The 17,922-nt window shown below is 38.3% G+C and overlaps 1 long non-coding RNA gene across 1 annotated transcript in view; it reads right to left on the minus strand.

Annotated features, from left to right (window-relative positions):
* Positions 1-11,935: 11,935 nt before the first annotated feature.
* LOC135110055 (uncharacterized) overlaps positions 11,936-17,922 on the minus strand; it is a 43,508-nt gene continuing 37,521 nt past the window's right edge. Inside the window, exon 3 of the long non-coding RNA XR_010273065.1 lies at positions 11,936-12,055. This is a non-coding gene — a long non-coding RNA (uncharacterized LOC135110055). The remainder of the gene's footprint in view (positions 12,056-17,922) is intronic.

Raw genomic sequence — 17,922 nt, forward strand, 5'->3', positions numbered from 1 at the left:
AAAAAAATAAATAAAACTTTGTTGCTGTTACAAAGTGAAAGTGAAAGTATGTATTTATGATAGGCAGGTTGCATGCTACTTTTTTTTTTCTATTCTTTCTTGTTTTACTCGAAATTCTATTATTGTAGTTGATGCAGGATGGATCGATGGGGTGTTGCCGTGCTCCCTTACATAGCATATTCATAAAAGTGTTTGGGGCAATTTTATCAAACGCTTCAGTGTTGACGCTTAACACGACGTGAACACTGAGCTGCCAGACGACCGTGATTATCCTGCTCGGATGAAGTTGTACAGAGCTGTGACAAGTTTTACGTATTAATTTTGTTTTCTTTTTTTTTTCTTTTAGTGGGGGGAACTAAAAGCAGAACATACTTGTATACTAAAAATCTTATCCATATTACCAACTCTCTTGATCTCTGAAATCTTACTTTTCTCTGATATATATATATATATATATATATATATATATATATATATATATATATATATATATATATATATATATATATATATATATATATATATATATATATATATATATATATATATATATTTATATATAAGGGAGCCGCCGTGGTACAGTGGAACCGCGCGCGCTTTGGGGGCCAAGTGGTCATCAGGCGCATGGGTTCGAATTCTGGCTACGGTCCGAGGGTAGGAAGGGCATCCACTCGGGGTAACGGTTCCCAAATGCCAAATCCAAAAGTCCTTCATCAGGAGGCACCGTCTCAGCCCTAATAGACTAGGGAAAACTAGACGTAAAAAAAAAAAAATAAAAAAATAAAATATATATATATATATATATATATATATATATATATATATATATATATATATATCTGGAGTTACTGTTTTCTGCGCTTTGTTTCAAAAGCTTTTGGCATATGGAACCGAGATACATAAGAACATAAGAACGTAAGTAATAAGGAAAGCTGCAAGAAACCATCAGGTCTGCACGTGGCAGTCCCCATATGAAATATACTCGTACCTACCTATTTCCAACTGTCATCCCCATCCATAAACTTGTCTAATCTTTTCTTAAAGCTCCTTAATGACTCGGCACTAAAAATTTGATTACTGAGTCCGTTCCATCCATCTACCACTCTGTTTGAGAACCAATTCATTTCTATCTCTTTTTTTAAACCTAAATTTTTCAAGCTTGAACCCGTTATCTCTTGTTCTATTCTAGTTACTGATACTAAGAATTTTGCTTACGTCCCTGCTGTTATAACCCCTATACCACTTAAATACTTCTATCAGGTTCCATCTTAACCTACGTCTCTCTGAAGAAGGAATAAGGAATACTCCTCATTCCCTGTATCCTTTTAGTCATTCTACTTTGTACTGATTCTAATAGACCTATATCCTTCCTGTATTATGGGGACCAAAACTGCTGAGCGTAGTCTAGATGAGGTCTGACCAACGCCACATACAGCTTTAATATTATTTCGGAGCTTTTATTTTTTTAACATTCTTAAAAATTAATACTAATAACCTATTTACCCCGTTTCTGGCCTCTACGCATTGTTTTCTTAGACGGAATTCAGAGCTAACTATAGCTTCTAAATCTTTTTCGTACCCTGAACCTATTAGAGCTTCATCGTTTATTGTGTACCTAATGTGTGGGTTACCTCTATATACGCTAAGTACTTTGCATTTGATGATATTAAACTGCATTTGGCATCTGTCTGTCCATTCGTTTATCCTATCCAAATTTGCCTGCAAGGCGATGGCATCTGATTCTGACCTAATTAATCTACCTATCTTCATGTCATCCGCAAATTTACCAACATCACTACTAATTCCACTATCCAAGTCATTGATATATATTAAAAATAACAATGGCCCTAATACTGATCCCTGTGGCATCCCACTAATTAATTGACCCCACTAGGATTTATAACCATTTATTACAACTCAGTCGCCTGTCGCTTTGCCACGACCTTATCCAGTCTAACACCTTCCCATCCATCCCTTGCTCCCTAACCTTTCTCAGGAGCCTCTGATGGGGTACCTTGTCAAACGCTTTACTAATGTCCAGATGTAGGATGTTATAACTATTACCATTATCTGCCGCCTCATAAACCTTAATGTAAAAACTTAACAGGTTCGTCGTGAAACCATGCTGGGACTGATTTATTAAGTTATGTTTGCCTGAATGCTCTGTAATGTTCTTCGATATTACTGACTCCATTATTTTTACCTACGCCAAAAATTAAGCTGACAGGTCTATAATTAGACGTTAAAGTTTTATCTCCTTTCTTAAAGATAGGAACTACATTCGCCTGCCTCCACATTACTGGTACCTCATCTGACTCAAGTGATTTCCTAAATACAGAAACTAACGGTTCACTAATAACCCCTTTGTATTCCTTAAGTACTCTGGGATATATTTCATTTGGGTCTGGTGTCTTGAACGTTTTAGCCTATCTCCTATTCCACTATCCCCTTAGTTATGGTAATATCTATCAGCTTTTTTTTCTCTTCTGCTCTAAATATCTGCTCACAGTTCGGCATTTCCTGCATGTTTTTTTTTTTTTTTGGGGGGGGTGAAGACAGTTAAAAAATACTCGTTCAGAATTTTACTAATCTCCTCCTCAGAACTAACCAGCTCCCCATATGCTGCCTTTAATGGACCTATTGTTTCTCTATTCTTCGTCCTATATACCTGATCCCATGGGGTCCGTCTTCGCTTGGCTGGTTAGCTTTAATTCATAATTGTTTTTAGCTGTCCTCGTTAACTTTCTGACTGTTTTAACTAATTAATTATATTTTGGTCTTAAAACCTCTTCCCCTGCCTTTAATATCTTATATTTACTTCTCTTCTGCCCTATGTTGTGTTTTAACTTAACAGTTAGGGTCATTCTTCTGTGATCGTTTTGCTCTATAAGGGATGTTTGCAATTTATCAACGAAATATTTATACAACGCATCTACATTTACTTCCCCTAATCTTCTCATCTCGGCCCCCTCCATACATTCCCCTCTATCTTTTCACCTCGACCTCACCTTGCTCACCTCAGCATGACCTGATCCTCCAACATATTCACATATATCTCCTCAGATCCTTCCGGACATTTCTCCCCTCCTCCTACCCTTCACTCTCACATCTCACTTCACCTCCCTCACCCCGCCTTATCTTTCTCAACTCCGTCCTGGACCTTCCCTCCCCCCGCGCCCGTTGCCAGTCAACTCCTTTGAGCTACCTTTTTAATCCCTCAAAATTTGTTCTCCTAAAGTTAGGTATTTTACTTTTTTTTTTTTCCTTCTAAAAGTTTCCCCCCTATTAATTTGTACCTACTTTCACAATGGTCACTGTTACCTAGCTGTCCTCCAACCTCTATCTGCGTAACTGCTTTCTCCCTATTAGTTAGAATTGATTCTAGAATATTGTTAAATTAGCATGAATTACCTTAAGAAATTAATCTGCTTCACTGTTACCCACCATCAGGTTCCCGTCTATATTTCAAAAAAATAAAATCTACTACACATACTTGATACTCATATATATATATATATATATATATATATATATATATATATATATATATATATATATATATATATATATATATATATATATATATATATATATATATATAAGATCTGTTTGAAGGCGTTTACTACCGCCAGCAACTAATTGCTTAAGTTTGCTATTATTTGCCTCAGCCGTCCCATTGGTGAAAACTACTTGCTTTCTCGAAGTGTGTTCTGATGGGAAAAAAAAATGAATATATAAATGCTCGAGCCAAAAACAAAAAGAAACAAAGAGACCCATCATCAGTTGGCTGATTGCCATAATTAAATTTAACACAAAGGAAACTACTGAAAATTCTTTATACTGGAATGACAATGATTTCTTGTCCAGGCGACTAATATCAGAGGATGGTGACATTAATGTTTCCATCTGTCTTAAGTTAAGTAATGGTGGCTTGTGTTGAATTTTTTTTTTTTTTTTTTTTTTTTTTTGTTCTGGGAAGCCCTTTATTTAATCACTCTCTCTCAGGGGGAAGCGCTTTACTCTCTGTGAATAAACTCGTGTCTGGGAGAACACACACACACACACACACACACACACACACACACACACACACACACACACACACACACACATGTTGATTCCACTATAGCAATTCCAGTACATTATAATATATTATCAAATACATTATCTACCACTGTGAGTTTTCCAGAACCTTCAAATGTTGAAGGTTCTGTTTTCCTCAGTGCGAAACGTTTCTGTTTATTTGTTTAACATATTTATTGTGATTACTAATGCCGAGGAAGAAACACTGATGAAATTTTAAATAATCAGCTTCATAAAAGTAGTAATTGAAAATAGCAATGTATATATATATATATATATATATATATATATATATATATATATATATATATATATATATATATATATATGTGTGTGTGTGTGTGTGTGTGTGTGTGTGTGTGTGTGTGTGTGTGTGTGTGTGTAATTGTAGAAAAAAAATGGCAAATCGGCAAGTAATCTATGTTATGCCAGTCAAGCACCGCTCCCCCGTGACCTATACATCTATTGGAGGAGCTTACGCCACACGTCAATAAAGTGAACAATGGAATCACTCTGACCTTAGCAGGAAGGTAATTCCCCCACCTAAACACATTGAAAGCAATACGAATAAAAAAAAAAAAAAACATAATAACATACCAGTAAGCAAACTTTTTCTTGAATTACACAATGGATAATTCGGCTCTGGGTAAGTGGTAGGAGCAGATAAGTGCTCCTGTTGGCAGAGAGAGAGAGAGAGAGAGAGAGAGAGAGAGAGAGAGAGAGAGAGAGAGAGAGAGAGAGAGAGAGAGAGAGAGAGAGAGAGGAACATTAAAGTTCCTTGCTCATACATGTAATAGTACTGTATACTGCTGGATTAGATTTTATTGTATTCATTGCTGGGATTTTTTCCTTATTTTCTTATTGTAATAATGTAAAAGGGATCCCATGGTGCATGTTATCATTCCTTACCCTACACACGAATGAAAACAGAAAAGACTTTCTCTCCCCCCCGCCTCTCTCTCTCTCTCTCTCTCTCTCTCTCTCTCTCTCTCTCTCTCTCTCTCTCTCTCTCTCTCTCTCTCTCTCTCTCTCTCTCTCTCTGTCTGTCTTTGTCAAAGTTAATTCCCAAAGATTCAATAAAGGGAATTGTCCTGTGATACAACGCCAACGAAAGTAGATAAAAGAATCAAAGTAGGACACGAAGAAAAAGCGTTTTAAAAGTTTTAGAAAGGTTAATGACACCAGAGGTTATATTAATATGTATTTTTTCATAAGCCAGACTTTATAATGAAAGGCATCGGGGAATGTAGTTATGTAGAGAAATATTTGTTTCTGAGGGTATCTTTATATTTTGCTTGTCTTGGGTCATAAGCCCAGCCACACAAGCAGTACGGCCACCATGGATCAAAACAGCTGCTGTAATTCGATTTCATTTTATTCAGGTAGATAGGTTGTGCAGTTTTCTTCAAGGCATGTATTTCTTTGGGACACAAAGTTCCAGAAACCACGCCAGCAGTCCGAGCAGATGGCCTACCGCCAGCATGACAAACAAACCCTGAGAGAGAGAGAGAGAGAGAGATATATATATATATATATATATATATATATATATATATATATATATATATATATATATATATATATATATATATATATATATATATATATATTAATTTATGTAGCAGGGACACTGGCCAAGGGCAACAAAAATCCAATAAATAAAAAAGCCAACTGAGATGCCAATCCCAGAAAAGGGTTCAAAACGCTAGTCAAAAATTGAAGGATAAGTGTCTAGAACGTCACTCTTGAAGGAATTCAAGTCATAGGTAGGTGGAAATACAGAAGCAGTCAGGGGGTTCCAGAGTTTACCAGAGAAAGGGATGAATGATTAAGAATACTGGTTACCTCTTGCATTAGAGAGATGGACAGAATAGGGGTGAGAGAATGAAGAAAGTCTTGTGCAGCGAGGCCCCGGGAGAAGGGGAGGCATGCAGTTAGCAAGATCAGAAGAGCAGTTAGCATGAAAATAGTGGTTGAAGACAGCTAGAGATGCAACATTGCGACGATGAGAGAGGCAAAAGACATTCAGTTAGAGGAGAGGAGTTGATGAGACGAAAAGTTTTTGATTCCACCCTGTCTAGAAGAGCGATATGAGTGGAACCACCCCCGACATGTGAAGTATATTCCATACATGGACAGATAAGGCTTTTGTACAGAGTTAGCAGCTGGAGGAGTGAGAAAAACTGGCGGAGACGTCTTAGAACGCCTAACTTTCATAGAAGCTATTTTAGCTAGAGATGAGATGTGAAGTTTCCAGTTCAGATTATATATAAAGGACAGACCGAGGATGTTCAGTTTAGAAGGAGACAGTTGAGTGTCAATGAAGAAGAGGGAATAGTTGTCTGGAAGGTTGTGTCAAGTTGATAGATGGAGGAATAGAGTTTTTGAGGCATTGAACAATACCAAGTTTGCTCTGCCCCAATCATAAATTTTACGAAGATCAGAAGTCAGGCGATAAGTGGCTTCTCTGCGTGAAATTTTTTGTTTCTAAAGGGTTGGACGTCTATCAAAAGACGTGGAAAATTGCAGGGTGATATCAACAGCGTAGAAGTGGATAGGACAATAAGTTTGGTATAGAAGGTCAATGATGAATAATAAGAAGAGAGTGGGTGACAGAACAGAACCCTGGGGAACACCACTGTTAATAGATTTAGAAGAAGAACAGTGACCGTCTACCACAGCAGCAATAGAAGTGTCAGAAAGGACACTTGAGATGAAGTTAAAGAGACAAGGATGGAAGCCGTAGGAGGGTAGTTTGGAAGTTAAGGCTTTATGCCAGACTATCAAAAGCATCTGATATGTCCAAGGCAACAGCAAAAGTTTCACCAAAATCTCTAAAGAGGATGACCAAGACTCAGTAAGGAAAGCCAGAAGATCACCAGTAGAACGGCATTGATGGAACCCATACTAGTGATCAGATAGCAGGTTGTGAAATGATAGATGTTTAAGAATCTTCCTGTTGAGGATAGATTCAAAAACTTTACATAGGCAGGAAATTAAAGCAATAGGACGGTAGTTTGAGGGATTAGAACGGTCACCTTTTTTAGGAACAGGGTGAATGTAGACAAACTTCCAGCAAGAAGGAAAGATAGATGTTGACAGACAGAGCAGAAAGAGTTTGACTAGGCAAGGTGCAAGGATGGAGGCACAGTTTTGGAAATCAATAGGAGGGACCCCATCAGGTCCATAAGCCTTCTGAGTGTTTAGGCCAGCGAGGGCATGGAAAACATCATTGCGATGAATTTTAATAGGTAGCATGAAGTAGTCAGAGGGTGGAGGAGAGGGAGGAACAAGCCCAGAATCGTCCAAGGTAGGGTTTTTAGCAAAGATTTGAGTGAAGAGTTCAGCTTTAGAAATTAATGTGATAGCAGTGGTGCCACCTAGTTGAAAAAAAGGAGGGAAAGAAAAAGAAGCAAAGTTATTGGAGATATTTTTAGATAGATGTCAGAAGTCACAAGGAGAGTTAGATCTTGAAAGATTTTGACAGTTTCTGTTAATGAAGGAGTTTTTGGCTAGTTGGAGAACAGACTTGGCATGGTTCCGGGAAGAAATATAAAGTGCATGAGATTCTGGTGATGGAAGGCTTAAGTACCTTTTGTGGGCCACCTCTCTATCATGTATAGGACGAGAACAATCTGTGTTAAACCAAGTTTTGGAAGGTTTAGGTCGAGAAAAAGAGTGAGGAATGTATGCCTCCATACCAGACACTATCACCTCTGTATGCGCCTGACACGGAAGCAGTGGTCATTCCAAGGAAAATCAGCAAAATACCTGCTCAGGTCCTCCCAACTAGCAGAGGCAAAACGCCAGAGGCACCTTCGCTTAGGGGATCGTGAGTAGGGATTGGAGCGATACGACAAGATACAAATATAAGATTGTGATAGGAGGAGCCCAACGGAGAAGAGAGGGTGACAGCATAAGCAGAAGTATTAGAGGTTAGGAAAAGGTCAAGAATGTTGTGCGTGTCTCCAAGACGGTCAGGAATACGAGTAGGGTGCTGCACCAATTGCTTGAGGTCATAGAAGATAGCAAAGTTGAAGGCCAGTTCACCAGGATGGTCAGTGAAGGGAGAAGAAAGCCAAAGCTGGTGGTGAACATTAAAGTCTCCAAGAATGGAGATCTCTCCACAAGGGAATAGAGTCAGAATATGCCCCACTTTGTAAGTTAAGTAGTCAAGGAATTTCTTATAGTCAGAGGAGTTAAATGAGAGATATACATCACAGATAAATTTAGTTTGAGAGTGACTCTGTAGTCGTAGCCAGATTGCGGAAAATTCGGAAGATTCAAAAGTGTGGGCACGAGAGCAGGTTAAATCGTTGCGTACATAAACGCAACATCCAGTTTTGGATCGAAAATGAGGATAGAGAAAGTAGGAGGGAACAGAAAAGGGGCTAATGTCACTTGCCTCAGGCACCTGAGTTTCGGTGAAGAAAAGAAAATGAGGTTTAGAAGAGGAGAGGTATTGTTCTACAGATTTAAAATTAGATCTGAGATCACGAAAGTTGCAGAAGTTAATGAAGTCAAGACACTTAGGGTCGTCGTCAGAAGGGCAGTCCTACCTGGGGACATTTGTGGTCGCCTCCCCAGATGGGGACTCCGAGGCTGGTGTAGGAGTCGGAATGAATTTTGAAATTTTGAGTGAAGGGTGTGTGTGTTATTAGGTGCTTGTAGTTTTGTGTGGAGGAAGAGAGTTATCTTAAGAAGGCAGGCTATGACTGCTCCCTTGTGTTGTGAGAAACAAAGGGAAAGTTCAGTGAGGTCACAGCTGGGTTTAATGATAAGTTCACAGCACCCCCTGATCCAATGATTTAGACCTCACTGGGAGTATTTTTTTTCTTTCGGCAGGTGACGAAAGAAAAATTACTCCCAGTGAGGGAGAGAGAGAGAGAGAGAGGGAGAGAGAGAGAGAGAGAGAGAGAGAGAGAGAGAGAGAGAGAGAGAGAGAGAGAGAGAGAGAGAGAGAGAGAGAGAGAGAAAGAGAGAGAGAGATGGATAGACAGTGACAGATGTACTGTGTGTGTGTGTGTGTTTGTATATATATATATATATATATATATATATATATATATATATATATATATATATATATATATATATATATATATATATATATATATATATTGTAATATAAAGGTCTTTTTGATGGTTTTTTTGCAAGAAAACTCTGAAGTTTTCCTCACTTTATTCTTTTGTCAATTACTATGTTTCGTCAGGCATTTTCAGCCAAAAAATGAAATAAATAATAAATAAGTAAATAAGTAAATAAATAAATAAATAAAATACTAAATGAATTTAAAGTTGTATAAAATTCACATCCAATGGCACTACACGCAAAAACAAAACACCACCAAAACCAATATTACAAACGGGATCAACAAAACAATAATAAGTATCCACACATACCTTGCCTGTATAGCAACGAGAGAGGGCCTGAAATTTTTGGGTTCCTAACGCTAAGATAATGGTATCGGAACGGAGCTCCGAAACATTATTTTACAATATGTATTTGACTCGATGTTAAATTATTATTCAATTCCTGGAATTATTATATAGCCTCTAATAATTTTGTGTCCATATTGGACTCTTTCTTGTGTAGAATTCTGCAATCTTTGTCACTAAACATTGTCATCACTAACAAATGAATACACTGTTAAAAATTATCACCATTTTATACAAGAGATACGAGATTTGGATGTGAACAGCACAGCCAGGGCTAGCTTTACATTAAATCCCTCTTTACCAATATACCTCTGAAAGAAAACATACAAATAATATGTATTACTTTCCTTTTACAAAGAAACTTTTTATTTACCTATTAAATCTCGCTGTTAGAGACAGTCCTTTCAAATATAATTAAAAAAAAATTGTATGTACAAGCAGATGGACTGTTAATGGGGTCTTGCTTTGGCCCATTCTTTGCCATTGCTTTCCTTTGTCACCATGAAACTATCTGATTGGACAATTGCCCACTTAGTTTCAAGCCAATTTCTTATAAAAGATACGTTGATGACACTTTCCTCCTATTTAGAGATGCTTCATATGCTTCACAGTTCCTAGAGTACCTTAATAAACAGCACCCTGATATTAGATTTACATGTCAACTTGAGAATGATTCATTTCTACCTTTCTTGGTTGTCTCAATCACCCGTTATGGCAACAAGCTGTCCATATCAGTGTATCATAAACCAACGTTCACGGGTCTTGGTATATAATATTTATTTTTAATTCCACACCTGTTTAAGGTGAATTCAATCAAAACCCTGCTGTATAGATGTTATAGTCTGTCTTCAAATTGGACTAATTTTGATAAAGAAATTAAGTTTCTCAAAATAACGGCTTTCCTATGAACATTATTGAAGATACAATAATTAGGTTCTTAAGATAATTAGGTTCTTAAGTCTTACCTCTAATGTAATTTATGAATTCATATGTTCGATCTATAAAGTTCGATATATTGGTGAGATGTAACCTCATAGAATTGCTGAATTTAAAGGTATCTCTCCCCGAACTATAGTATGTTTGTAATCTTGGTATAGTTTGTAATCTTGGTGTTTGTGATGTTTTGTTTTTTAAATGCAGTGCCATTGGATGTGAACTTTATACAACTTTTACTTAGTGTGTTTTCTTTTTCTTTTTTTTGTTTTTTTGCCTGAAGATGCCTGCAGAAAGAGGCGAAACGTAGCAATTAACAAAAAATGATAAAATTGAAGGAAACATAGGAGTTCCCCAGCAAAACAAGTTATCTCTCTCTCTCTCTCTCTCTCTCTCTCTCTCTCTCTCTCTCTCTCTCTCTCTCTCTCTCTCTCTCTCTCTCTCTCTCTCTCTCTCTCTCTCTCTCTCTATATATATACCAGCCACCTACAGCCTGAAATCAGCCACGGACTTCCTGTTCATCCTAAAATCCAACAACACAAGAGGAACTATTGCATCACTAGATATCAAGTCCCTCTTCACATACGTCCCAGTTCAGCGAACCATCAGCTACTCTGGAAATCCCTGAAAAAGCGCTCCGCGACCTCCTTGAATGCTGCACTCAAGAGGCACCTTTCACCTGCTACAGCGGAAAAAAAAGTATAGACAAATTGATAGTGTTGCTATGGGCTCTCCACTCGTAAAACTACTAGCAAACTTTTTATTGTGGTGTGTGTAGAAGGGACAATCTTTAAGAAAACCAAGAAACCAGAGATCTACTGCCGATACATTGACGACATATTCATAAAAAAAAAAATAATAAAAATAAAAGATAACGAAGAAAAAAGAAATAGAACTCCCAAAATGCTGCCTGCACGTCAGCGAAGCAATACCATTCCTTGTGATCCTGATTAAAGAAAACCAAGAAACGTTTTAACACTGACGTCTACGTGAAACCTCTCTCTCTCTCTCTCTCTCTCTCTCTCTCTCTCTCTCTCTCTCTCTCTCTCTCTCTCTCTCTCTCTCTCTCTCTCTCTCTCTCTGTCTGTATATATATATATATATATATATATATATATATATATATATATATATATATATATATATATATATATATATATATATATATATATATATATATATATATATATATGTATGTATGTATGTATGTATGTATGTATGTATATATATATATATATATATATATATATATATATATATATATATATATATATATATATATATATATATATATATATATATATATATATATATATATATATATATATATATATATATATATATATATATATATATATATATATATATATATATATATATATATATATATATATATATATATATATATATATATATATATATATATATGTGTATGTATGTATTAGGGATTAGTGGAGCAATATTACTCACCCAGAGGCTAGTCAAGGCAATGGTTGTGTTGACTGTATATGTACTGGGAGGGTTGAGGCAGGCTGTGGACTTGAGGGATGTCGTGCGTAGCCAGTGACGATAAAGACCCGCCTCGTTGAGAGAGAGGATTCTATTGACAATTTGTTTGTTGTTATTGATGCTGCTCCTGCTGGTAATGATTATGATGATGATGATGAAAAGTAACAATAATGATTATGATGAAAATAAGATAATGATGATAATATTAATAATAATAATAATAATAATAATAATAATAATAATAATAATAATAAGGATGATGATGATAATGATGATGATGATAGAACAATAATATAAGACAAAATTGGTGGCATTGGTGAGTCCTTAGTGTGGATAAATACAAACGTGGTTAAAGGCAGAAGTGGACGGTTGCCCACTCGCCTTGCTCATTGGACTATTATGAACGCGGGCAGGCCGGATTGACTCGGTTGCCTGAAATGCTGTATATCGCAACATCATCCTCCCCTATGAAACACTCTGCCCTCACAATAAAAGGAAAAACATCAAATCTCATAGAAATAAGAGACGACGAGATAGTAAATGGAGACAAGATTTGAAGTGGTGAGTGGTAGTGGTGGTGGTGGGCCATAGAGGGCTGGCTGGTAGAGGTGGATTAATGAAGCTAATGCTGATGTCAGATTCCAGAAACTGGCCTATTTGTAGAGTTCCTTAAGGTGGCCAAAAACAGAATGAAAGGCACTGAAACACAAATAATAAAGAATACTGAGTTGACGCTATAGCAGTAGTATTTGACCAATGTACGGGTAGGCATGTCGTGGTGCTCGAAAAGGATACACTGCAGGAATCACTGTCCACGAAAAGCCACACACCAACGAATTAACATCCTGAGCATGGAAAAAGACGTGACGCTTTGTTGTTCCTGTTTATATTTGTTGTTCTTGCTGCTGCTGCAGCTGCTGTTGTTCTTGCTATTGTTGTTGTTGTTGTTGTTTCGTTGTTCTTGTTCTTGATGTCGTTGTTCTTGATATTGCCATTATTATTATTTTGTTGTTGTTATTGCTGCTGTTGTTGTTGTTGTTGTTGTTGTTGTTGTTGTTGTTGTTGTTATTGGTGTTCTTTTTGTTATTATTGTTGTTGGTGGTGGGGGTCGGGGTTGTTGAAGGACCTACCGATGCTGCTGATGTTTTTGTATATATATACTTGTTATTGTTGAGAAAAATTACTTTTTCGTTTTTTTTGTTGTTGTTGCTGTTTATTGTTATTATTATTATTATTATTATTATTATTATTATTATCATTGTTGTTATTATTATTATTATTATTATTATTATGATTATTATTATTATTATTATTATTATTATTATTATTATTATTATTATTATTATTATTATTATTATTATTATGATTTTGTTGTTGTTGTTATTATTGGTGTTGGTGTTCTTGATCTTGTTGTTATTGTTACTGCTGCTGTTGCTGCAACTGCTGGTACTGGTATTGTTTGTGCTGCTACTAGTAGTGTTGGCTTTGCTTCTGCTGCTGTTGCTGTTGGTGTTGCTATTGTTTATAATACTGCCGTTGGTATTGCTATTGTTTCTAATGTTGTTGCTGGTGTTCCTATTGTTTCTACTCCTGGTGGTGTCGGTGGTGGTGCTCCTGCTGCTGCTGCTGCTGCTGCTGCTGCTGGTGTTGCTACTGTTTGTGTTGCTGCTGTTATTCCTCCTGCTGCTGGTACTCCTATTGCTGTTGGTGGTGGTGCTATTGTTTATATTGTTGCTGTTGGAGGTGTTATTGTTTCTGCTGCTGCTGCAGCTTTTGCTCCATTTTTTTATTTTTTTTTATTTAGGAGGGACACTGGCTAAGGGCAACAAAAATTCAGTAAAAAAAAAAAAAAAAAGCCCACGAGATGCCACTCCCAGAAAAGGGTCCAAAGCAGTAGTCAAAAATTGAAGTATAAGTGTCTTGAAACCTCACTCTTGAAGGAATTCAATTCATAGGAAGGTGGAAATATAGAAGCAGGCAGGGGGTTCCAGACTTTACCGGAGGAAGGAATGAATTATTGAGAATACTGGTTAACTCTTGCTCTAGAGAGGTGGACAGAATAGGAGTGAGAGAAAGAAGAAAGTCTTGTGCAGCGACGCCGCGGGAGGAGGGGAGGCATGCAGTTAGCAAGATCAGAAGAGCAGTTACCATGATTGCAACATTGCGGCGATGAGAGAGAGGCTGAAGACAATCAGTTAGAGGAGAGGAGTTGATGAGACGAAAAAGCTTTTGATTCCACCCTGACTAGAAGAGCGGTATGAGTGGAACCTATTCCCCAGACATGTGAAGCATATTCTATATATGCCCCAATCAGAAATTTTAGAAAAATCAGAAGTCAGGCGTTCTGTGGCTTCCCTGCGTGAAATGTTTACTTCCTGAAGGTTTGGACGTCTATGAAAAGACGTGGAAAAGTGCAGGGTGGTATCATCAGCATAGGAGTGGATAGGACATAAAATCTGATTTAGAAGGTCGTTGGTGAATAATAAGAAGAGAGTGGGTGACAGGACAGAACCCTTAGGAGCACCACTATAAATAGATTTAGAAGAACAGTGACCGTCTACCACAGCAGCAATAGAATGGTCAGAAAGGAAACCTGAGATGAAGTTACAGAGAGAAGGATAGAAGCCGTAGGAGGGTAGTTTGGAAAACAAAGCTTTGTGCCAGACTCTATCAAAAGCTTTTGATATGTCCAAGGCAACAGCAAAAGACTCATTAAGGAAAGCCAGTAGAGCGGCCTTGATGGAAACATACTGGCGATCAGATAGATGGTTGTGAAGAGATAGATGTTTAAGAATCTTCCTGTTGAGGAAGACGTAGACGTAGATGTAGACGTTAAGGAAACTTTAAATAGGGAGGAAATTAAAGCAATAGGGCGGTAGTCTGAGGGATTAGAACGGTTACCCTTTTTAGGAACAGGCTGAATGTAGGAAAATTTCCAGCAAGAAGAAAAGTTAGATGTTGATAGACAGAGTTGGTTACTTGATACTTATTGCTACTTGCAGAAAGAACTTGGCATAATTCCGCTCAGAAATATAAGGTGCATGAGATTCAAGTGATGGAGTGCCCAAATACGGTTTTTGGGCTGCCTCCTTATCATATATAGCACAATAACAGGAGGAGGCAAAAGACACCTGCCGAAACGATAATTACTCCCAGTGAGGTCTATGGCACTGTTCAGGAGTTGCTGTGAACTTATCATTAAACCCAGCTGTGACCTCACTAAACGTTTCCCTTTGTGTCTCACAACACAAGGGGGCAGTCACAGCCTGCCCTCTAGAGACAACTCTCTTCCTCCACACAAAACTACAAGCACCTAATAACACACACATCCTTCACTCAAAAATTTTAAAATCATCATGTCGACTCCTACACCAGCCTCAGAGTCCCCATCTGGGGAGGGGACCATAAATGTCCCCAGGTCGGACTGCCTTTCTGTCGACGACCCTAAGTATCTTGACACCCCCCTCAAATTTTTCTTCATTAACTTCTGCAACATTCGCGGTCTAAGATCTAATTTTCAATCTGTACGACACCACTTCTCCTCTTCTAAACCTCATCTTCTTTTCCTCACTGAAACTCAGGTGTCTGAGGCAACTGACAGTAGCCCCTTTTCAGTTCCCTCCTACTTTCTCTATCCTCATTTTCGATACAAAGTTGGATGTTGCGTTTATGTGCGCAATTACTTATCCTGCTCTCGTGCCCACGCTCTTGAATCTTCCAAGTTTTCCACCATCTGGCGACGACTACAGAGTCACTCTCAAACTAAATTTATTTCTCCTGTATATCTCTCACCTAACTCCTCTGACAATAAGAAATTCTTTGACTTTTCAACTTCCAAAGTGGAGTACATTCTGACCCTCTTCCCATTTGCAGAAATCTCCATTCTTGGAGACTTCAATGTTCACCACCAGCTTTGGCTTTCCTCTCCCTGCACTGACCATCCTGGTAAACTAGCCTTCAACTTTGCTATCCTCCACGACCTAGAGCAATTGGTGCAACACCCTACTCGTATTCCTGACCGTCTTGGAGATACGCCCAACATTCTTGACCTTTTCCTGACCTCTAATCCTTTTGTATATGCTGTCACCCTTTCTTCTCCGTTGGGCTCCTCCGATCACAATCTCATATTTGTATCTTTTCGTATCGCTCTAATCCCTGTTCAGGATCTCCCTAAGCGAAGGTGCCTCTGGCGTTTTGCCTTTGTTAGTTGGGGGAACCTGAGGAGGTATTTTGCTGATTTTCCTTGGAATGACTACTGCTTCCGTGTCAGAGACCTGTCTTTGTGTGCTGAGCGCATAACAGAGGTGATAGTGTCTGGCATGGAGGCATTCATTCCTCACTCTTTTTTTCGTCCTAAACCTTTTAAACCTTGGTTTAACACATCTTGTTATCGTGCTATACATGATAGAGAGGTGGCCCACAAAAGGTACTTAAGCCTTCCATCACCAGAATCTCATGATCTTTATACTCGTATATCTGCCCGGAACCATGCCAAGTCTGTTCTCCTACTAGCTAAAAACTCCTTCATTAACAAAAAGTGTCAAAACCTTTCAAGATCTAACTCCCCTCGTGACTTCTGGCATGTAGCCAAAAATATCCCCAATAACTTTGCTTCTTCTTCTTTCCCTCCTCTATTTCAACCAGATGGCACCACTGCTTTCACATATATTTCTAAAGCTGTACTCTTCACTCAAACCTTTGCTAAAAATTCTACTTTGGACGATTCTGGGCTTGTTCCTCCCTCTCCTCCACCCTCTGACTACTTCATGCCACCTATTAAAATTCTTCGCAACGATGTTTTCCATGCCCTCGCTGGCCGAAACCCTCGGAAGACTTATGGACCTGAGTCATCCCTCCTATTGTTCTCCGAAACTGTGCCTCCGTGCTTGCACCTTGCTTAGTCAAACTCTTTCAGCTGTGTCTGTCAACATCTACCTTCCTACATTCAACCTGTACCTAAAAAGGGTGACCATTCTAATCCCTCAAACTAGCTTCCAATTGCTTTAATTTCCTGCCTATCTAAAGTTTTTGAATCTATCCTCAACAGGAAGATTTTTAAACATCTATCACTTCACAACCTTCTATCTGATCACCAGTATGGGTTCCATAAAGGCTGCTCTACTAGTGATCTTCTGGCTTTCCTTACTGAGTCTTGGTCATCCTCTTTTAGAGATTTTGGTGAAACTTTTGCTGTTGACTTGGACGTTTTTTCATAGACGTCCAGCCCTTCTGGCTGTAAACATTTCACGCAGGGAAGCCACAGAACGCTTGACTTCTGATCTTTCTAAAATTTCTGATTGGGGTAGAGCAAACCTGGTATTGTTCAATACCTCAAAAACTCAATTCCTCCATCTATCAACTCGATACTACCGATACTCGATACCGATATAACTCGATACTACTCGACAACTATCCCCTCTTCTTCAATGACACTCAACTGTCCCCCTCTTCTACACTGAACATCCTCGGTCTGTCCTTTTCTTATAATCTGAACTGGAAACTTCACATCTCATCTCTAGCTAAAACAGCTTATATGAAGTTAGGTGTTCTGAGACGTCTCCGCCAGTTTTTCTCATCTCCCCCCCCAGCTGCTAACACTGTACTAGGGCCTTATCCGTCCATGTATGGAGTATGCTTCACATGTTTGGGGGGGTTCCACTCATACTGGTGCTCTAGACAGGGTGGAATCAAAAGTTTTTCGTCTCATCAACTCCTCTCCTCTAACTGACTGTCTTCAGCCTCTCTCTCAATGCCGCAATGTTGCATCTCCAGCTGTCTTCTACCACTATTTTCATGCCAATTGCTCTTCTGGTCTTGCTAACTGCATGCCTCCCCTCCTCCCGCGGCCTCGCTGCACAAGACTTTCTTCTTTCTCTCACCCCTATTCTGTCCACCTCTCTAACGCAAGAGTTAAACAGTATTCTCAATCATTCATCCCTTTCTCTGGTAAACTCTGAA

The sequence above is a fragment of the Scylla paramamosain genome, chromosome 19 (genome assembly GCF_035594125.1).
Source record: "Scylla paramamosain isolate STU-SP2022 chromosome 19, ASM3559412v1, whole genome shotgun sequence".
Taxonomy (NCBI): domain Eukaryota; kingdom Metazoa; phylum Arthropoda; class Malacostraca; order Decapoda; family Portunidae; genus Scylla; species Scylla paramamosain.